General features: G+C 38.1%; 1 non-coding gene across 1 annotated transcript; it reads right to left on the bottom strand.

Moving 5' to 3' along the window:
- Positions 1–22,818: 22,818 nt before the first annotated feature.
- On the bottom strand, positions 22,819–22,920 carry LOC122096003. Its single transcript, XR_006145232.1, has one exon. It is a non-coding gene; the product is annotated as a U6 spliceosomal RNA (small nuclear RNA).
- Positions 22,921–23,911: the final 991 nt, after the last annotated feature.

Below are 23,911 nucleotides of genomic sequence, written 5' to 3'. Positions count from 1 at the left end.
CAAGCCCCAATACTGGAACCAAAAACAAGGTAGAATGTAGAATGTTCTGACTGCAATTATAGAAAGCCAGGATTTCAAATACCTCATCACAGAGCAAGCTGGGTGTCTGAAACTGATGGCTGTCATGTAACCTGACTTAGCCAGAGGTCAATAGCTGCAGCACAGCATCATGGAACCAGACACTGCTGGCTCACCCCTAGCTGCTCAGGGGGTGAGATCAGATACTGGGGGTTGAAAACTCAGCCCTGGCAGGAAGTCTGGTAGACTCTGAGCTGTGCCTGAAAGTGGTAGAGATCTAGCCTTGAGGAAAAGATCTTAGGACAGTACCTCTAACCTATGAGTGAAATCCCTGAGGCTGATGACTCTCCCCCACAAAACATCCCTCTAAACCATTAGATGTGAACTTGTCTGGTTTGTGATGTGTATCTGAAAGAACGGTGATAATGATGAAAGCACTCTAATTCTAATGACAGTTTGTGGGATATAGCTATGTGATGAGTCCTTCCTGGGGTGCTGGGTGTTGAGTATTTCTGGGTTGTCCATGGGGTACTGAGTGCTGAGTCCTTCACAGGGTGCTATGTGCTAAGTCCTTCACGAGTTGTATTCTTTCATCTGGTCCTTATAAGAGCTACACAAGTAAGATGAATGTGCAGATGAGAAAGTTGAGGCTCAGATATGTCCCCAAGGCAGGGCCAAATTTATGTATGTACTAAACTCTAGTGATTTGTCTCCTGCGGACAATTGTTTTGATTTAGGTTACTCCATCATGAACCTTGAACTCAGAGCATAGATGCTGACTTTCTTCTTGGGCTCATGGCTAATATTCTACCATGCTGAGCCAAGGACCCACTTGCAGCAAAGTGTCATGGCTTAGATGTCTTTAGCTGAGGTCTATCATTCTGCCTGCTCAGGAAGCTGAGGATCTCATTTCAAAACTATCCCAGATCACGGTCCGAAGTCAGCCTTGGCAGGAAATTCCTTGAGAAAGTTATATCCAATAAACCACCAGAAAGCCTGAAGGGGCATTGTAGCTCAAGTGGTAGTGTGCTAGACTGAGATGAAGAGCTCAGAGACAGCACCCAGGCCCAGACTTCAACTCCTCCAACCTACAAGAAAAGAAAGAAAGAAACCTGAATTGGAGTGCTGGGAATGTTTCTTTGGGGTAGACTGCTTTGTGTGTGTGAAACCCTGGGTTTGAATCCTCAGTACCACATCCCTACAAAAATATCCTGAAGTGCTGTGTGGTAAGAGTACTGTCCTTATACAGGAGAAACTCAGGTACAGTGGTTAGGTCCATAGTTCAATCACAAGGATGGTGTATGCGCGCGCGTGCGCACACACACACACACACACACACACACACACACACACACACGGAGGCACCGTTGCCAATAATGAATCATTTCATTCTGTTCAGCTCCCTAATTGTCTATGAGAAGGACTGTTGAATTAATGGTAGCAGTTTGTTTCAACACTGAAACATAGTTTAACAAAGACAGGATGAGTGTAGGGAACTTGGTCTGCCATGGCAGGTGGCACAAATGAAAGCTTCCAGTCAAAACAGAGCACAGGGGAGAGAGATTGCTTGGGGTTCAAAGAGGCCTTTTTCTCCTAACTTAACAGCCTGGGCACACTCATCCTCACTAATTGGCTTGGATGAATTGTTTGTTACCCAGATGCACAGGAGTGAGGCTTATTGTCTGCCTGTTCCAACAATGAGGCAGATTTCCTCCAGCAGCCTGGGGTATGGAGACCCCCTCAGGTTAACTGGGAACAGTGTGGGGAGCCCCAGAACATGCACTGTCTTGAACGCACACTCTGTGCTAAGAAATCATTCTATTCAAAGCAAATTTCCTAGCTAGGTGCCATTCTTCATAGCAACTCTGGCTCTTCACCAATTCAAATACATGCATATATACACAGACACATGGAGTTACTGGCTCTTTTTTTGTGGCAGGACCTGAGGCTGGAACGTGAGTCTAGACATTTTCCCTGATCTCCTTTTGCTCAAGGAAGCATTTTATTGTGTCTTAAATCATGATTACCCTAGGTTGGGATGCAGCTTTTACACCCACCCAGGGATCCTAGGACCCGAGTTCAATTCCCAGCACTGGCAAAAATACAGCAAACCAACAAAAATGGATGATGAAAAACCAGGTAATTTTACACAACAGGTTTGCTTTTGTTTACTTAGCACTGTGACCCTCCTGGGGCTCAATGACTTGGCTTGAAAATTGTAGGTGACCTTGCGTGGATGAAGGCTGAGGGGTTGTCAGTGAAGCATCAGTCTAACCCATATACCTAGGCCCTGAGATCTATCCTAGGCCTGCCACCTACACATGGCTGAAGATCTTAGGAAACTTGTTCCTATCTATAGGAACACTAATAGAATGTTTGAAATGTGCTAACTGAATTACTAATTAGATAGTCATTCCAGTTTAAGATTGTATGCAATAAATATAGATTATTGATTAATTCTTTATGAAGTATCCTACCATGATTAATTAATGGAGGCATAATTTTAGACCAAATAATTGGTAGTAATAGAATATGTGAAAATAAGATATAGACATCACTCTTTATATATGGTTATACACTAGAATCTACATAAATCTCTGTCTCTCTCTGTATACCTTTGTAGATGCATATACATATGTTAATACACACACACACATGCACACACACACACAAACACACACACACACACACACACACACACACACACACACACACACACACACACTGCAATCTAAACATCTATCTGTTCATATATTGGCCGTTCCTCGGCTTGATCTCAGGTCCTCAAATGTGCCCACCAACTTCACTTGCATCAGACTGGTGTGCTAACATTTACCCTTTCATGAAGTGGGCCTGTCAGACCCTGAGTTCAAGGCACAGAACTGGCAAAAACTTAATCCTGTGCGAAAACCCAATTGTCCCACTGTTTTCCTTATCAGTGAATGTCCTGGGCCTCAGGAATGATGTAGCATAAGCAAATCTATGTCTTATGTAATAGTATGCAAAAAATGTTATATGTGTAATCATACTCACTCAAATGCATAAGAAATAAATAAAACATAAAAAATGAATACACTAACCACAACATACAGTAAACATTTGCATGTAAATATAAATCATGTTTTTAAAATGTATACAAATATTATTTTAGAATTCAGGCCCTAGGAACAGGCATTTCTTTATTGTCTTCCAGCATGGTGATCTTCCCATCCCCCAATGTGCTGCAGATTTCCCCCGACCCTGAGTTCAAATCCCAGGCCTGGCAGAAAAAATGGCAAGAATTACAAGCCACGGATCCTCATAATATTTTAAATATTTTTAATGTGTATATGTATGTATGTATGTATGCATGTATGTATGTTTGTATGGTTTATTTTTATTTTGTCAAGCACAGGGCTTGAACTCAGGTAGTGGCAATTCTACCTCAGCTTTGATCACTCTAGGCTGGGATGTAGCCACTTGACCCACAGCTGCTAATGGAATCAGGCCTTTCAGGGAAAACAATGCACAGAAAAAATGTGGCCTTTTTACGTTTTCTTCCTTTGCACGGTGACCCTCCTAGGTGTGAATGACACTGTTGCAAAGGGTACTTCACCTTACATTGCTGAAGGTTGGCGGACTATTAGGGAAGCCATAGGCTCACGTGGCAACATAGGACCTGACCAACCAATGGCAGGAAATACTAAGAAACTGGTTCTCATCCATAGGAATAACAATGGATTTTTGTCAGTGTCACAGTTGAATGAGTTAATCATGATGCTCCTATAAAATTAGACAGAGTGTTATCAGGAGTCTGATTGATTTTATTTAATATTTATGAAGCATAAAAAGAATATTATTATTTACAGGAACACAATAATTTCAGGACACTGCTTGATTTCATTAATAGTGTAAGGATGAACACATTAACATTAATTACATGGACGCATAATAAATACCCAAGAATTGGTAGGAATGTAGTCTTATAACTGAATAACGTATAGACATCTCTGGCACTCTATAAAGATATATATTTATTAGTATACTGTCATCTGCATGTCAATCTGTTCATATTTTGTTAACTCCTGGGCTCGATCTCAGGTCCTGGGAACAGCCTGTCAGCTGTTTGCCCCAGGAGGATGTGTTCACACTCAACCATTCATGAATTTGGCCCTGTAGGCCATGAGTTCAGATACCAGCACTCCCAAACAATGAATCGTTGAGTAAGAAGCTGATGCTGACACGTTTTCCTTTTCTGTGAATGTCCTGGTGTCAGGTATGAAGTGGAATACATATGCAGGCTTATATCCTATGTAATCAATGTAACCAACGTTCTATGTGTCATAATAATCAATAAATAAATGGTCAATACATAAATAAAACAAAAAATACAATAACTACACTGAATGCAATATGGAGTGAACGTATGTATATAAATATAAATATAAATCATATATTTAAATTGTACATGAATAGGTGGGGGCCGATTTCAGGCCTAAGGAACAGACTTGAATTTCTTGACTTCAAGGAGGCCAGATTCCCCTTCCTACACAGTACAACACTGTTACCCAGACCATGAGTTCAAATCCCAGTCCTGGCAGAAAAATGGCACCTTTATAGTATGTGAGGCCCAATTCTTAGGTATTTCATTATTCCTCCATTTTATGAATGTGATTGTGTAAATGCTTAATAAAGTATTAAATAAAATCGATTAGTGTCCTATAATATAATTATGTACAATTTTATCCTAGAATCATTCAAGAACTGCCCATTCAATCATGACATACATCCCATCCTATTTGTATTCATATGGATATGAATGAGTGTCTTAGGATCTCCTGCCATTTGGAGGTGGCAGCCCCAGGATTCGAACTTTGGGTTCTAGCTCCCCCCACTTAAACCCGAGAATAGGGAACTCACTGTTCTGTCCAAGAACATCAGCAAGACCAATGATTAGGCAGGCACCAGTGGCTCTCAACATTCCTCCTTGACGTTTACAAGGCTGTGATGGGAGGATCATGGTCAAGGTCACCCTCAGGAGGAAAGTCCTTGAGACCCTGTCCAACTTCAGTGCCAACAAAGACAGAAGCCCTGTGCCTCCAGTGTTAGAGGGCCAGCCTTGAGCAAAAGCAGCTCAGAGACTGTGCCCAGATCCTGAGATCAAGGTTCGGGACTGGCAACAAACAGACATAAACAACAATCTGTGCAGCCATCCAGCTAAAGCGGTCTCCCTCTTGTCCCCAACTGAATGGGACAGAGTTCCCTGGGAAAAGGGCTGGGAGAGCCCCTGTCAACTTGATTCTGCCCATGCTGATTGCATCACAGGATTCTAGCCACACCCCCATTATTTCATGTTTCTTTCTGACCAATGGGATACAAGAAAGGTGGCAACGCCCACATTCCATGATGCCTGGTAGCACCTGGATTTCCTCTTTTAGTACACCACTACCAGCAGTTAAGGCAGGTAGAGGTGGCTGAGTGGTGAGCAAGAGACTCAAGGTAACTTTAGAGAATAGTAGGAAATTGATATGCCCCACCCCCCTACCCACCTTCCTGTGGTGCTGGATTTCAAATCTCAGTGGGGCTATGGCCCTGACCTGGTCCCTGCCCTTGGTCCTCTGCTCTGGGTCCATGTGTCTGCCATGCCACCGCCATCCCTGCTTGCTCTACCTGGATCATCTGCCAACAGCGTCTCCCAGCAGCACAGGTGAGTGGCCGCCCCAATACCATTCCCAACTCGGGTCAGAAACCCCTCTGAGAGCACCATGACCCCCTGCTTGTTTCCTCTCCCTGGCTCTGAGGAGCCACCTTTCTGTCTTGTGCATTTCTGAGAAACAATATATGCTCAGGCTGGGCTGAGCTCAGGCGATCCTCCTATCTGTGACATGTATGCTCCACCAGTCCTGGTCCTCTGTAGTTGGGATGGTAGACATGTAGAGCCATGCTCAGTCATCAGTTTAGATGGATATCACAAACTCTTAGTCCATGGCAGCCGATTCTTGACCACAGATAAAGCTCTGGGTAGGGCCACAACCATTGGAATTCAGTCTCTTCACAGGACAGTTGTGAGGAAACAAGGGATTTATATAGAGAGATCTCTGAAACATGGCTAGGCACAGAGGGAGTGGCCTTCAGGTAATGTTCTCGACAATTCTGTGAGCATATGACAGGAAGATACCTGGAAAGGGTTCAGGTGGCCCCTGTTATTAATGGGGCAACCGGTGTGGGATTATGAAATAAAACATGGCTCTCTTTCATCATTACCCTATCCACATGAGGAAGGGTATCCTTCACTGTGTTGAGTTTTGCAACTGGGGAAAACAAAGCATGGAGAAGCTGGATGACCTACTTATGACCTCAAGTTCACAGGAAGCTAGGCCTGACTTCTGTACCATGCTCCCTAGTTAAATGGGTGCTATTCAGTCCACTTTTTGTAGTGGGAAGTCCACTTCTTGTCAGTCATGGGGCTTGAACTCTAGGTCTGGACGCTGTTCAGGAGCTCCTCAGCTCAAGACTAGCGCTCTACCACTTGAGCCCACAGCACCACTTTCAGTTTTCTGGTGGATCTTTGGAGATAAGTGTCTCACAGACTTTCCTTCCCGGGCTGGCTATGAACCATGATCCTCATTTCTCAGACTCCTGTGTAGTTGGGATTAGAGTTCTGAGCCACCGGCACAGGGTTTAGGTGTACTTCTCACTTTCTTTCTCCCTCTCTCTCACATGAACTGGTTGAATGTGTGCTGGAGGAGGTGGCCCATTGTCTCCATGTGGCTAGAACCCATGGTGGCCCTCTCATTCTGGAGGTGGGCTGTGGGTCAGGAGCTGTCTCGCTCAGCCTGTTGAAACAGCTCCATGACATAAGCTCCTCTGTACCCTGGCTAGACCATGACGGTTATTCATTTTCCATCCTGCCTTACTGGACTTCTCATATTGAACTGTTTTCTACATCATTTTCTAGCACCTGGCCAAAATTATGATACATAGTTACAGAATCAAAATATCATGCCTTCTTAAGAAATTCATTTAAGATTCTGGGAATGTGGTTTCATGGTATGGTGATTGCCTAGCATGCATGAAACCCTGGGTTCAATTCCCTAGTACCACATAAACAGAAAAACACTGGAAGTAGTGCTGTGCCTCAAGTGGTAGAGTGCTAGCCTTGAGAAAAAAAAAGCTCAGGAATAATTCCCTAGCCCTGAGTTTAAGCCCCTGGACTGGCAATAAAAAAAAGTATTCAAATATTTTTTCATTCATGTGACTGTTTCTAATATATTTATAAGATGATTTCTTTGTTGCTTTGTGTGTCCCCCCACACACGATATAACCCCTGCTTTCACTGTATTTAATGTTGGTATAATTTGTGGAGGGGAATGGAAAAAAAAAACAAATCGTTTAAATAGGGATACAGGTGGACCCATTGTAATAACGAGAAGTACAAGTCGTTATGTTGAAAAACGAACTTTACAATTTTGGCGGGGGGGGGGGCGGTAGAGATGGGAGGGATGGTAAGGGATAGGAAGGGGAAACAAAGGAGGAGGCAACAATACTTGATAAGAAATGTACTCATTATCTTGCCCACATGTAATTGTAATTCCTCTGTACAGTATTTTCACAATTAAAAAAAAAACCATTTAGTTAGCAAATGCAAAATAAAGAAACCATACTTTCAATATATAATTGCTCCTTCCATACTGACACCTGACAATAGTCCCTTATTCATGTACTTTACTTATAATAGCATACTCTGTTGAAAAAAAAGTTTTGGTCATTAGGTCAAAGCAACTGATGCCAGGATTTTGTGTGGTCACTGCTAATCACAGAGAGAAGGATAGTCTAAGTGACATTTGGAAATCTTTTTGGTCAATCATGGTACCAAAAACGCAGAGGCTAATTAACAGTTGTGACAGAACAGAAGGAATAACTCGATGGAAGGAATAAATGATAGTAACTAAGGTGTACCAGAAACTGTTCTTGAGAACCATTTTTGGTTATTGAAGAACTAGTTATCAACTAAGCTTATTCCTCATTGCGTTTAGCAGTCTAAATCTCTTAGGGTAGTTCTTAATATCTGTGTGATAAATGTATCTCCTTCTGTGCTGTTCTTTCCTACTCAATCTCATTTGCTTTCTAAAAATCTGTCTTTCTATTTTTCTCTATGAACATTTCCTGATACTAAATACAACTATACAGATGGCAGAGGATGCTAATGTAAGGGTCCCATGAGTCATTAATGTAACAACATGGAAAAGGAGGACATATTTATTGCTACCTCAATTTTTCTGAAAAGCTGCAATGTCATCATTTGTTTCAAGTTTCCATACTTTGTCTACATAGTGTCATTAAGTGCGCATAAATGCAAATATGAGCCAGGTGCTGATGGTTCATGCCTGTAATGCTAGCTACTCAGGAGATTGAGACTAGAGGATTGTGGTTCAAAACCAGCCTGGTCAGGAAAGTCTATGAGACCCTTTTCTTCAATTAACCACCAGAATCCCAGAAGTGGTGCTGGAGCTAAAGTGGTAGAGTGCTCAACTTGAGTTGAAGAGCCGAGGAATAATGCCCAGGATCAGAGTTCAATCCCCACGACCAACAAAAAAAGTGAAATGTGACTTTAAGTTTCCACAAAAGGAACGACAAGTTCAATAATCTTTCCAAGCAGAAAATATAATTCCAAAATTATTCAGTGTACCTACTTTTGCTGAATTATTTAAGTTATGGCTTTTTTGCTGGACATAATCTCTTATTTTAAAAATTGTCAAATATTAGCTTTATAATAAACTTCATCTAATATTTCTTATTTCAAAAGAGAAGTCTATACAGTTGATATCACATAGCTTTCTTACTAGCTTAGTTCAAAGTCAACCCAGGCAGGAGAGTCTGTCAAACTCTTATCTCTAATTAAACGCCCGAAATCCAGAAGTGGAGTTTTGGCTCAACAGTAGAGTATTGGCTTTGGGGGCAGGTGGGCAGGAAAGGCAACTGTTCAGGAACAAGGTCCACCCTCAGGGTTCAAGCTCCACAACCAGCACAAACTAAACAAGCAAACAAAAGCAACACAGATATTTCTATGGGACCCTCCTTAAAAGAATACTCCTTTAAGAGAAGGGGCTCCTTTTGTTGATCATACTCACTGGATCCTGCTTTTTGGAATCCTTATTGCTAAGGAGAACTCAGGACCATACTAAGTAATTGATAACTGACTCCTGCAACAAAAGGATCATCTCAGGAATGAAATATCCATGCATAAGGCACTTTAAAATTTCCATGTCTTTGTTTCTTTGCAGTAGAACACTTTTAAAACAACGTTATTTCTTTTTGTTCTATGCTGGCCTTCAAATAACACATTATTTCTTTTTGTAATACACAACTAAAAGTTTACAGAAAAGTTTTATATGAGTAAATAACACACTCGAAAAAGTCAGGGACAGAGTTTCCTTCAAGCCTTGGGATTGTTTTCTTGTACAGTAAAAAGGAAATCACATATTAACTTGAACTTTGCCATTCCTCTATGTTCCATTCCTCTCCTGGGATCAGTTTCCACATCCAGTAACCGTTACTTCCAGTAACAACCAATGGTGCTGCTTGAGGTATAATGAACAGGATTCATCGTAGGGTACAATTGGATTCAACATACTTGTCAATAAATGTAACACACACCATCAGCAGAAGCAGGGACAAGAACCACATGATCTTTATATGGATTTAGAAATCTTTTAATAAGCTCCAATACCCCTATATGATTAAAAAGTCTGAGAAGCTAGGAATGCATGCAACTTTCCTCAATATTATACAGAGTATGCATATGACAAAGAATGTACATAACAGTGGACACATGAAGACATTAAAATCTGGAATGAAGTCTAGACTAAAACTCTTCTACACAGCTCTTTAAAAACCACTTGACCCACAACTATTTTTCTAATAAAACAATTGCTAATACCAGAAAAGTCTTATTAATTTTTCTTGCATCTGTTGCTTAAAAATTTGTGATAAGCTGGGCTTCTCAATAAATTCTAAAGCAGAAATATTTGTCTTGGAGTCTGTGGAAGCTTTAAACCTGTGTTTTAATTCACAATGTTACATTAAATGATTTAAGGGTTTTGTAACATTTCAAACATTTGTGGTGTAATGAATGATCTTTGTTAAACATGTATTCTGTAAAGTGCCATAGTCTTTTTATGTGTAATGTATTTAAATATATATTATATAAAATACATACACAGATTTGTGTGAAAGATGTGCAATAACAGGTGTATGTATGTATGTATATATATATATATATTGGAAACTGGACAGGAGTCGAAATGGGGTGTTTCTGTTTTGGCAGAGGAGAATCACACATTTTTTACCTGCATGGCCTCATCATTAGCGTTAAACAATTTTAATGCTACACAAATCTTATGTGAAGAAATGACTGTTATGAACTCATTTTCTCTTAGGTCTAAAATAAAATAATCACTCTACGTGAGTGAAGCCAGACCTAGTTAATGTGAAGCTCCCATGTTGCCTTTTTCTGTTGGTGTGATAACTAGTAATTACTACATTCTCACTAAGGAGCTATTTCTTAACATAGACCAGGTTAATGCTACACCACTGTTTAAAGGGTTAATCTCACACCTTCTTAGCCATGAGTCTGGCTTAGAATGGAGTTCTCTGTGCAATAACTTTTGGCCACTGGAAATCCCTGGCCTCCAGTTGTGTTTGGGTACCAATGACTCCATTGGCCCCAAGAGTTGATGGGATGACTGGGATTTTGACTGAGACTGTGGTGAAACTCTGCCCAAGGCTGAGGGGGTCAAGAGGTGCTTTGGAGGAACTTGGCACCATTTGAAATTCAGTAGCCATTTGAGCCAAATATAAAATTGTGTTTACAACTGACAGACTCAATTTGAGCCTTCAAATTTGTGGTTATTCTATTGTAAAGTAATATGTTGTTTATCTAGCATTTATTAGATTTTTATGCATATGTATTTTCACAATGTGCTCCTCAGTTTGAATTAAACCAGATTTTGCAAACTCAAAAAATAATAAAATAAAATCTGGAATGAAACAATGATGTCCACCCTCTCTACTACTCTTCCATATAGTAGTGGACATTCTAGCAAGAGCAATAGGCAAGAGAAAAACATAACGGGGATCCAAATAAGGAAGAAGTAAAACGATCCCTTTGTACAGATGAAATGATCCTGTATTTAGAGACCCTATACCTACCTTCCTCAAGTTAGTAAAGGTGTTGCTAACCTTTAGCAATGTAGCAAGGGTATTAAACCCACAAGAATCAGTAGTCTTTCTTTGTTACCAACAATGGGAACATCCAGGTTGAAATCCAAAAAATAACCTCATATGTATTAGCCTCAAAATCAACTCAAATCTAAACAAAACAAAACAACAACAACAACAAAACTATGAATTAATTTAACCAAAAATGTGAAGGACCTCTACTGTGAAAATTTAAAAATATAAAAAGGGAAATTGAAGGAGATTCAAGGAAATGCAAAATCTTTCAATGCTTTCACAAATAACATTGTGAAAACTGCACTTCTGCCCCCAAACAATTGACAATGCACTACCCATCAAAATCCCAACAATATTCTTCAATGCAGTAGAGAAAGCAATCCAAATTTAATATGAAATTAGAGAATTACAGATGAAAAAGTAGGCTTAGAAATGAACTCATGGGCCTATAGTCATCTTACACACACACACACACACACACACACACACACACACAAACACACAATGGAATTCCATTCACCCATTAGAAAGGATGACTTTTCACCAGTTTTAAGGAAAATGAAAGGCTTGGGAAAATTATGCTAAGAGAAAGGAATGCAGACGCAGAAAAATACAGGTTTCATGGATTCATTCATTTATGGTAGCTAGAAGGTGCCTACAAATCTACAAGTAAATAAGACAGATTCTACCCCTTCCCAGTTAGAATGGCCATTATCAAGAAAACTAATAATAACAAATGCTGCCGTGGGTGTAGCCAATTCGTAACCTCCCTGGGCTGGCTTTGAACCATGATCCTCAGATCTCAGCCTCCTGAGTAGTAAGGATTACAAGCGTGAGCAACCAGCACCCGTCTCCAATTGGGAATTCTATTACACTGTTGGTGGGAAGTTAAACTTGTTCCACTCCTCTGGAATGCAGTATGGAGTTTCCTCAAAAGACTAAAAATAGATCTCTCTTATGACCCCTTAATTCCCCTCATGGGCAGTAATCCAATAAATAAACATTAACGCTACAAGCATAACCATGTTCAGGGCCCGGGCCCAGAGTTCAAGGACTGGAAAAAAATGTTACCACTGCTGGTATTGGATCCCGAAAATATGAACTTTTTGACATAAGATAACAAACCATTGTATTTGCAGTAGCTAGGACAGGATTTAAATGTTGTGGGTGATAAAATGGCTTCTTTGTTGAATGATAGGAAAAGATGTAGGCAGTCCCACAAAAGGGAGATTTTTTTTGGTCTTGGTCGAGGGGCTTTAAGTCTGGGCTTGTGTACTGTCTCTGAGCTCTTCAACTCAAATGGAGATAAGAGTCTCAGGGACTTTCCTGCCAGGCTGGCTTTGAAAAGCAGTCTTCAGTTCTCAGCCTCCTGAGTAGTTAGGATTAAAGCTGTGAGCCTCTGGCACCAGGCTAAAAATGGGGGATTTTTAAAAAAGAAAATCCCCCTCTTCATCTATGTCTAAACCTCAGATATCACTAATAGAACACTTCACCCTCAAGTCATTTCATCAGACATTTGTAAATTTTCTCTTTTCCTTCATGTGGGAATACTGCAGTAAATATCAACTCAGCTGTGGGAATGGATCAATTGTATGGTATTTGCTAGCACATAAATCAGAAACTGTTACATCAAAACAAATGAAACCCTCATTTGGAATATTTTTTCTCTTTTTATTACAAATCTGTGCTTGATTCCTTCCTAATGTGATATTGGACCTCGTAACTGAGTGATGACGTTTTCTTTCTCTTCAGCAATTGGCCTTCTCCTACATGTGGTCAAATATTTAAGAATGCAAAGATTTCCATTGATAATTCATTAAGCTGGCCTCTAAGAGAATGCACATATCTGGAATTTGGTCTGCTGTCTTGTTCTTATATGCACAGGCTTTCTAAGATTTATTTGCTGTACAAGGAATTGTATTTTCCAATCTTCTTGTGACCAATTTTAGTCTCTCTGATCAGTCTTTTGACCCTCTCTCTCAAGTCTTATTTCAGTGTGCCTCATAAAAATATATTAGTTATCTGATAAATGACTCTCAGCTTCCATATTTTGACTGACTTCATGTAGGCTGTGATAGTTGCACTGAGTTGCTTTTCCTACTGGAGTTTTGTTTTATTTTGTTTTTAGAGGCCTAGGATTACTATTCACGGTAGTAGCTTCTCTGGACCCCTTTGATCCCCAGGCCTAGAGTCAATGGGTTTTTTCCTAAAGATACAAAGAACAGCTGAATAAATTCCTGTTTTAATTGTCTCAAAATGAGGCAATCCGGCATCCTTGCAAAGCCATGGATAATCCAATGTAACCACTTAATAAATGGTCTATCAAGATGGCTTTTCAAGGTTGACTGTGAAAAATGTTCATTTTCAAGTGACCAACATAAAACAGATCACATCCCTGGGAGCAGACTTTTGGAAGGAAGGTACCCCATTCTTCCTGCTCTTATGATAGACCAAACCATAATATTCTGCAGTTGTGGTCAGCCTTGAGCACATTTTCCTTATAATATTCTGTAGTGTAAAAGAGGGCCAACTATCAAAATAAAGGTGAAGATACTTATCAACTACACACTGATTTATCTTTTTTATATCTTTGTTATTTTCATTACTTCAAACATATGGATAATTTAAACTTGGGATTAAACAAGTGGCAAAATATTGATAGAATAAACATTCAGTTTACCTTCATATATCCAATATAATACACTTAACCCTTTATGGAAAATTAAGTCCAACTATAGAAACAATGGCAGGGATATAAAATAATCCTCAACTCAGAAATTCAGTCTCTCTATAAATATTTATTTGGTAGAAAACAATAAAATTTAATTAATGAATGTGACTTTTAAGTATCATCGGAAACACTCTTCATATACATAATTGTTTATAATTTTATAGATGTCACTTTGGCAAGAATTTAACATGCATGTAGAAATCAAATTTCCACAATTTAAGCTAGATGAGAGGAGTCAAACTCTGATGTACTGTGTGGTGTGAATATTACCACAGTGCTGAACCCTTCCACCTAATACCAAGTCATGTGCAATAATTTATTATTTGATGTTAAGATGAGTGCAAAGTGTAGAAAACACTTTGAATTATTACATTAATTCACAGAAATGAAACAATAATGATGTTATTCGTTTAAGTTCTAATGCTTCTCAATTTTACAATTCATGCTATATATTATTAAACTTAGTTTCACTTTCTTTTCTATAGCTACTGAAATTAAAATTATATATTAAACATTCAATATTAAGAAATCAATAGGAAGTAACCTAATTTTAAAATGATATGCTATTAAACTGTGATTTGAAGTATAGTTCCAACAAGTTGTGAGGTTAAGAAAACATTACTAGAATTATTAGTAATATTTTATAACTTACCAGCTTGTTATTTGTTTACTAATTGTGTCATTTTTTATTCTTGGTCCAAGTCATCTGTTCACCTTAATTGTTTAGTTTTCTATTTTATCTCTATTGGTTTACTGATTGTACATTTTGTTTTCCCTTTTTAGTGACTGACATGAGGCTGAAAATCTGCATGCTAGTTTATTAGTTCCTATGTTAAAGTCAAATTACTGCTCTCAACAGCTGTTTTACTCTTCTTTGTATAGTACAGTATTTCCCCACTCACATCTCCTGTATTGCTGCTTGCTATCATGTATTTTATGTTTTATATTTAAATTTTATTGTCAAGTTAATGTACAGAGGGGTTATAGTTACATAAGTAAGATAATGAATTCATTTCTTTTATAACTTGTTATCCCTTCCCCCATTTTTCTCCCTCTTCCATCCCAATGCCCCCCCAAGACTATTTCCAACGTATTGTCTTGTGAGTATCACTGTTGCATAAGTTCCCCCTTTTGTCTTTTGTCTCACCATTTTGCTTTTTCCCTTTCCCTTAACTAGTTCGGATCAACATATTTACAATATCCAGGGTATCAAAATCAAATACAGTTACTACAGAGGATAAGCCATAGGTGTGGAAAACACAAAAGGATAAAAAGAAATCACATATTACATTTAGAACAACAAGAAATAACATATCTTGGAGATCATTTCCCTTGGAATCACCATACACCCTCATATGTACGTAGCTATTGAGCTATTCTTCTCATCTACTAAGATTATCCTTGATGTACACAATAATGCTCCCCTATTACACAGTAATTCCACTTCTTGGCATTTACCCAAGTGATCACAAACAAGATCACACTAAAGCTACCAGAACAATTATGTTTATCACAGTATTATTTATCATAGCTAGGATAAGGAATCAACCCAGATGCTCCTCAGTAGATCAATGGATCAAGAGAATGTCTCACACACACACACACACACACACACACACACACACACACACGCACACACACACACATGTAATACTATTCTTCCATCAGAAAGAATGATACCACCTCATTTGTAGTGATATGGAAGATCTTAGGAAAAAACCATATTAAGTTATGTAAGCCAGACTTAAAGAAACATAGGTCCCATGGTTTCCCTTATTTGGAATTATTAGTTTACATCTAGGATAATCTCATGTATTTAAATTTGACATTTTGTTCTATGTTGAGCATACAACATTATTGCTACCTTGTTTGTTATTTCTGCAAACAGGCAGGTATATTTAAAGTATTACGTTCATGTCATCCATTACTGAAGGAAGAACATCTAAAAGAGCAGCCCCTACTAGGAAGAACAACTCCTACTCATTTAGCTTCATTCCTATCTTAGGCCAGTGTTGTCCTCTGTATCCTCATGTTGTACATTAAAATTGTATACTTGGTCATCCTGTATATTTACTATCTTCTACATTGTGACCTAAATGCCCCAGAAATTCCAGTTTGCTTTACTTTAAAAAAAATTTCTCTCATAATGATTGAGGTTGGTGTGTGTGTATGTGTGTGTGTGTGTGTGTGTGTGTGTGTGTGTGTGTGTGTGTGTGTGTAGTTTTACAAATATCAGAAGACAACATTTTTCTTCATTTAGAATACATCTTTCAGGTCATTGTAAGTTATGCCTAATTGGAGAAAGCTCTTGCTATTTTAAAGATGAAACAGAAAAATATATTTGTGCATGCACCACAGTTGCTTTATTAGTCTGTTGTTGAACACTTAACTTCTATTTATATCTGGGCAGCTGTTGTGAACAATGTGAATAACAAACAACTACAGATATATTTTCGAGTTACCCAGAGAGAAATAATCAAATGATTGGTGTGTCAGATGGTATTTCAACTTTGCATTTCTTCAGAAAACTGCAAATTACTTACTACAATGAGAATACTAACCTGTATTTTGACCAAGAGTGTAGAAAATTTCCTTTTCTCACACTCTCACCAACATTATTACATTTTGAGTTTTTTAAGGGCAGGTTTTTACAATGTGCAGAACCCCAGACTGGTCTTAGACTCAAATCCTCTTACTCCAAACTGCTAAATGCTTGGAATTACAAGCCTTTTCACCACAACTGGTTCCTTTGATTTTTTTGATAAGAGTTATTATAGTTATGAAGTAGTATCATAATAATTTTCAATTGCATTTCTATAATGACTTCTGTTCACAAAGCATTAATCTAGCATAGAAGTGGTATTAAACACAACTTTGTAAACACACTGGCGCTTTTCAGGACTTTTTGGAAAACGTGTCTATTCAGAACTTTTGTCCATTTTTAATCGTTTCTTGTTAATCTCATCTTTAATCTCTCTATACAAAATCAATACTTAATTCATTATAGTAGAAAGAAAAAATTTAAGCAACTCCTAACATTTTTCAATTTTCAATAATATTATATTGTTTAATCATTTTTTGTTTACACTTAAGACTATATAAATAAATTTAGTTAGACCTTTTACAAGGCTATATGTATTTTATTTATTTTTCGTTCATGACTCTTTCCAAAGCCTGCGTGTCTAATTTTTCTAGGTTTCTTTCAGTCTCATGTAGTTCAGATTTCAAACTGAAGTATAAATGGAAAGAAGCACAAAAACAATAGAGTTCCTCTCATCTGATGATGCCTCTACAAGAATGAGGAAAGAGTTCAATCTTCTAAGGACCTTAGATTGGCTATCAAAAAGAGAATTCATTCCTCTAGGTCTTCCCTATTTTTGAAATTTAACTTAAATGATGTAAAACACAATATACTACTCAGAGACTTTTACGTTTTCATCAGTTTTGCACATTTTCATATGGACTTCACTTCAGTCTGCAACATTCATTCATTATTCTGTCCCTGATGTTTTTATACTGTCAAGACATAAAACCAGTTTGATTTACAGCATGAGAAGTTATCCACCTGGCTGACTTTGAAGCAGAGCATGGTCAATAGAGAACATGCCTTCTGGTTTCTCATTACATGTAATGGCTTTTGTAATACTGATTGCATTCTATTTAATATTAAAAAAAAACTGCTGGCTAGTTTGTGATCATTTGGGTAAATGCCCCAAAGTGGTATTGTTGGATCATAGAGGAGCTCTATGTGGAGTCTTTGGAGGAAACTCCATACTACTGTCCAAAGTTGTTGAACAAGTTTACACTCCCAACAATAATGCATTAAGGTTCCATTCTGTCCACCTCTCCACCGGCATCTGTTGTTTTTAGAGTTCATGATTATAGCCATTCTAACTGGGGTGATATGGTATCTCAATGTTGTTTTGATTTGCGTTTCTTTTATGGCTAGAGAGGTTGAGTATTTCTTCACGTGTCTATTGGTCATACTTTTTTCCTCTTCAGAAAAGTTTCTAAGTCTTTAGCTCACTTATTTATTTGGCAGTTGTTTGTTTGACGATTTGTCGTTGGGGGATTTAAATTTTTTGGGTTCCAGGTATATTTTAGATATGAGACTCTTGTCCATTACTAGCACAACTATGTTTATTGAAGCATTGTTTATTGAAGCATTGTTTATTGAAGCATTGTTTATCATAAAATATGAAACAAACCCAGATGTCCCTCACTAGATGAAAGGATGAAGAAAATGTGATATATATATATATATGTATATATATATATACATATATATATATACATATATATATACATATATATATATATATATATATGTATATATATATATATATATATATACACAATGGAATTCTATGCCTCCATCAGAAAGAATGACATTGCCTCATTTGTTAGGAAATGGAAAGACTTAGAAAAAATTATATTAAGTGAATTAAGCCAGGCCCAAAAAAACATAGGTAATAGGTCCCATGGTTTCCCTTATTTGCAAAAACTAGTATATGTCTGAGACAAGCAGAAAAGGTCAGATAAGTTGATGTTAGGTGAAATGAACCCCAAGATAAGGATTCAATTGTTTATTTTTCTTTATTGCAATTGTTTCAAACATTTATAAGATGATTTCTTTGTTGATTTGTATGTCCATCCCCCATGGTATAACCCATGCTTTCACTGTGTTTGTTGTTGGTATAACTTGTGGAGGGGAAGGGAAAAAACAAATCATTTAAATAGGGATGCAGGTGGACTCATTTTAATAATGAGATGTACAAGTCCTTATGTCAAAAAATGAACTTTACATCTTTGGTGGGGGGGGGGGAGTTGGTGGGATGGGGAGTGTGGGAGGAGATGGGAAGGGATGGGAACAAGAAGCAAAGAAGGAGGCAACAATGCTTGATAAGAAATATACTCATTATCTTGCCCATGTAATTGTAATTGTTATTCCTAGAAGTTTATGTTAAGTATTTCACAAGTTTTTTTTCTCTTAATTCTTAAGAAAACATTTGCTATAATTCTAATATTATTACCATTTTAGTGTTAGGAAATATTGTAATTAAAGGCACTAAGTGCATGTCCCAAAGACACACAGTGGGGAAGGAAATGATTCAAAATTTCAAAAAGTAAGCAATAAAAAAGTAGGCAAAATCCTCTCCATTCCCTTACTCTCTCAACTCAATATTCATCCTGTCCAAGAAATAATAGCATAGCAATTATTGCCCACGGTAATTGTTTTCTGTCACATTTTGTCTTCAACACAGTGTTGGTGACATTGGGTTATCATGTTCAGAGCTGAGCTCATAAATTGAGGTCTAAAGAGAGACAAATTTCTTCTGTTCCACAGTTCCAGTATACATTTTAAAAAGTACTAAAGGCCTGGGAAGGTAGCTCAGTGGTAGAGCGCTTGCCTTGCATGCATGAGGCCCTGGGTTCGATTCCTCAGCACCACATAAGCAAAAAAGAAAAAAGGCAGAAGTGGCGCTGTGGCTCAAGTGGTAGAGCACTAGCCTTGAGCTGAAGAGCTGAGGGACAGTGCCCAGGCCCAGAGTTCAGGCCCCACGATCAGACCCCCAAAAAATATTTTTAAAAAAAGTACTAAAACTAGCCAGTAGCTGGTGGCTCACACCTATAATCCTGGCTACAGAGGAAGCTGAGATCTGAGGAATGCACTTCAAAGCAAGCCCAGGCTGGAAAGTCTGTGAGACTCTTATCTCCAATAAACTACTAGGAAAGCAGAAGTGGCACTGTGGCTCAAGGTGTACAGCACTCACCTTCACCCGAAAGGCGCAGGGAGAGCGTCCAAGCCCAAATTTCATGCTGCATGACCAATTAAAAAAAAAAAGATTAAAACGTTTAAATTCCATCACTTACTGTCTTTTAAGAATCCAAAAATGAAATAAATTCACATATAATCACTCCAAAATGCTTTAAAAGCGGGAGATGATAAACAAGCATCCATGAAGTAAATTTTCTTCTACTTTTTAAATTATTCTGAAAGCCTTGTGCTGGTTGGTCACACCTGTAATCCTGTCTACTCAGGTATCTGCTCAGGAACCTGAGATCTGTGGATAACCGTTGGAAGCCAATCAGGACAAAAAATATTAATGAGATTATTTTAAAAAAATTACAATGGAATTCTATGCCTCCATCAGAAAGAATGACATTGCCCCATTTGTTAGGAAATGGAAAGGTTTGGAAAAATTTATATTAACTGAAGTAAGCCAAGCCCAAAGAAACATAGGTCCCATGGTTTCCCTTATTTGCAATATCTAGTATATGTATGAGTCAAGCAGAAAAGTTCAGATAATGTGATGTTAGGAAAATGAACCCTTACATATGTATTTAAATGTTTTTTTCTTTCATGAATTTTTTTCTAACGCATTTTTAAAATTATTTCTTTGTTGCTTTGTATATCCCCCCCCCCACACACACACAGTATAACCCCTGCTTTCACTATATTTGATGTCGGTATAATTTGTGGAAGAGAAGGGGAAAAACAAGTCGTTTAAGGATACAGGTGGACACATTGCAACAATGAGAAGTACAAGTTGTCATGTCGAAAACGAACTTTACAACTTTGGTGTGGGGGGGAGGATGGCGTGGGGGGGGGGCGGGGGGAGGCTGGGAAGGGATGTGAAGGGTAAACTAAGGAGGAGGCTGCAATGCTTGATAAGAAATGTACTCATTATCTTGCCCATGTAATTGTAACCCCTCTGTACAGTATGTTCACAATAAAAAATAATAAAAATATTAAAAAAAATTAATGAACTAGCAAAGAGCCAAGAATGGAGATGTAGCTTATATAGTAGCTCAACAATCTAGAGAGGAATGGCCTAGGGGGACCTTGATGCACTGAATTCAAACTCTGAGAACGAAAATGCGCAGGCATGCACACACACACACACACACATACACAAACACACATTTATTCAAAATATCTGCATATCAGTGTTTTGCATTAATTTCTTTGTTAATGATATTATATGGGTAAAATAGGGGAAATATTCTCTTCCATCCCATAACATTTTTATATTTTTTATTGTAAAAGTACTAAACAGAGTGGTTACAGTTACATGAAAAATTAATAGTTCATTTCCTATCAAGCATTGTTACCTCCTCCTTTGTTTTCCCCCGCCATCCCTTCCCTCCCACCTCCACAAATACACTCCCCTCCCCCACCCTCCTAAATTGTAAAGTTCGTTTTTCAACATACTTTCTTGTGCATCACATTGTTGCAATGGGTCATATTGTATCCTTATTTAACCATTTTGTTTTTTCCCTTTCCATCCCCAAATTAGAGAAGTGTATATACAAGATGGAGGTGCACTAACATCAGATACAGTGAAAACAGGGGTTTAACTGTGGGGGATGCACATATAAAAAATCACATCGTACATTATAAATATATTAGAAACCACAGGAAGAAATAAAACACCACTTGTGTCCTTATCATGGGGTTCATTTACCTTAACATCATCTTATCTAGTCATATGCACATGCTTTTGACCTTTTTTTTTTTTAAATTGTGAAAATACCATACAGAGGAGTTACAATTACATGGAAAATGTAAAGAGTACATTTCTTATCAAGCATTGTTGCCTACTCCTTTTTTTTGCCTTACCATACCTTCTTTGCTTATCCCAGATATGCATTAGTTATTGCAAATAAGGGATACCACAGGACCTATGTTTCTTTTTTTATATTGTGAAAATGCCATACAGAGGGGTTACAATTACATGCGTGAGTTATTGAGTACATTTTTTTTTATTGTGAGAATACTGACAGAGGAGTTACAATTACATGGGCAAGATTTCTTATCAAGCATTGTTGCCTCTCCTTTGTTTCCCCTTCCCATCCCTTCCCATACTCCCCCACTTTCCCCACCCTGTCCTCCTCCCCCCAAAGTTGTAAAGTTCATTTTTTGACATAATAACTTGTACATCTCATTGTTGCAATGGGTCCACTTCCTCCTCCTTTGTTTCCCCTTCCCATCCCTGCCCATCTCCACCCCCCCACACCCACCAACCCCTCCACCCCCCAGCCCCCCCCACTGTCCACATCCCTCAACACACGGCCAAAATCATTTTTTGACATAACGACTTGTTCATCTCATTGTTGCAATGGGTCCACCTGCATCCCTTTTTAAACGATTTGTGTTTCCCTTCCACTGCACAAAGTATACCAACATCAAACACAGTGAAAACAGGGGCTTTAGCTTGCAGGAGGAACATACAAAGCAACAAAGAATTCATCTTATAAATATCTTAGAAACAATCGCAAGAAATAAAAACCATTTGAATCCTTATCTTGGGGTTCATTTTGCCTTACATCAACTTATATGATGTTTTCTGCTTGTAGCAGACACATACTAGTTATTACAATTAAGGAAACCATGGGACTTATCTTTCTTTGGGCCTGGCTTACTTCACTTCTTTGGGCCTGGCTTAATTCACTTAATATAATTTTTTCCATGTCTTTCCATTTCCTAACAAACTGGGTGATGTCATTCTTTCTGATGGAGGCATAGAATTCCAGTACACACACACACACACACACACACACATTTTCTTGATCCATTCGTTTACTGTGGGGCCTCGGGTTTTGTTCTGTATCTTAGCTTTGGTAAATAATGCTGCAATGAACATAGTTTTGCTGGTAGTTTTAGTATGGTCTTGTTTGTGATCATTTGGGTGAATGCCCAAAATGGGATTGCTGGGACTTAGGGGCGCTCTATTGTAGTCTTTTGAGGAACCGCCATACTACTTTCCAAAGTCTTTGAACAAGTTTAAACTCCCAACAACAATGCATCAAGGTTCCCTTCTGTCCACATACCCTCCAGCATCTGTTCTTTTAAAAATCTAGAATGCTTCACGAACTTGAGTGTCATCCTCATTCAGGGGCTATTCTTCTCTTTATTGTTCCAATGTTAGTGTATGTGCTACTGAATTGAGCACAGAACATTTTTTATACATAAAGTGTAATTGATTTTCTTAAACTAGACAATTCCACAAAAATTAAATTCAAAAGAATTGTCGTGAAGCCGGGCGCTGGTGGCTCACGCCTGTAATCCTAGCTACTCAGGAGGCTGAGATCTGAGGATCGCGTTCAAAGCCAGCCCGGGCAGGAGAGACCGTGAGACTCCTATCTCCAATAAACCACCAGAAAACCGGAAGTGGCGCTGTAGCTCAAGTGGTAGAGCGTTCGCCTTGAGCTGAAGAGCTGAGGGACAGCGCCCAGGCCCCGAGTTCAAGCCCCACAAAGACAAAAAAAAAAAAAAAAAAAAAAGAATTGTCGTGAAATTTTAGAACCATGTATTTCTTACATAAGAACACATTTAAGAATAAAGTCAAGTTTGACATGTCAAAAACAAAATAATACCAGATATTTGTTGTTCAACAGATGTGTAGGAGGAGGAATTCAATTATTCTGTACAAGGAACCTGCCCTAATGAACACTATAGAAAGTGTTAAGGTTTGTTAAAAGTTTTAATGTTTTAAATATGTTTAATTTTGGGAATTTGCTCATATATGCCAAAATTTAGACTATTTAGCAGGTTGTAAAACTTTTTCATAAAGCATTTAAGATTCATGGTACATACTACTAAATATGTACATTTCAGAGTTTATAGAAACTTTACTAATGGGATGTTGCAAAGTGTTTGTGTAAAGAAGCAGATTTAAGACATTAACTGCACAGTTTCTGTTAAAATTTAAAGACTTCTTTACTTTATATGTTAGTGAGGAACAAATGATGGTATAAGCCATATACAAATGATGAGATGAACCATAAATAATAATCTTAATAATAATAATCTTTAAAGGCTACTCATAGCCTCTAAAATTCTTGTTGAACATCATAGACTTAGGCAGTTTTAAATGTACAACAATATGAGAAAATAATAAATCGAATATGTAGTACATTTCAAATACTGGAAACAGTGGTAAT

The sequence above is a fragment of the Dipodomys spectabilis genome, unplaced genomic scaffold, assembly GCF_019054845.1.
Source record: "Dipodomys spectabilis isolate Male_0828 unplaced genomic scaffold, ASM1905484v1 ptg000364l, whole genome shotgun sequence".
Taxonomy (NCBI): Eukaryota; Metazoa; Chordata; class Mammalia; order Rodentia; family Heteromyidae; genus Dipodomys; species Dipodomys spectabilis.
Note: the sequence above shows the minus strand (reverse complement) of the source record. Positions and strands in the feature narration are given on the sequence as shown.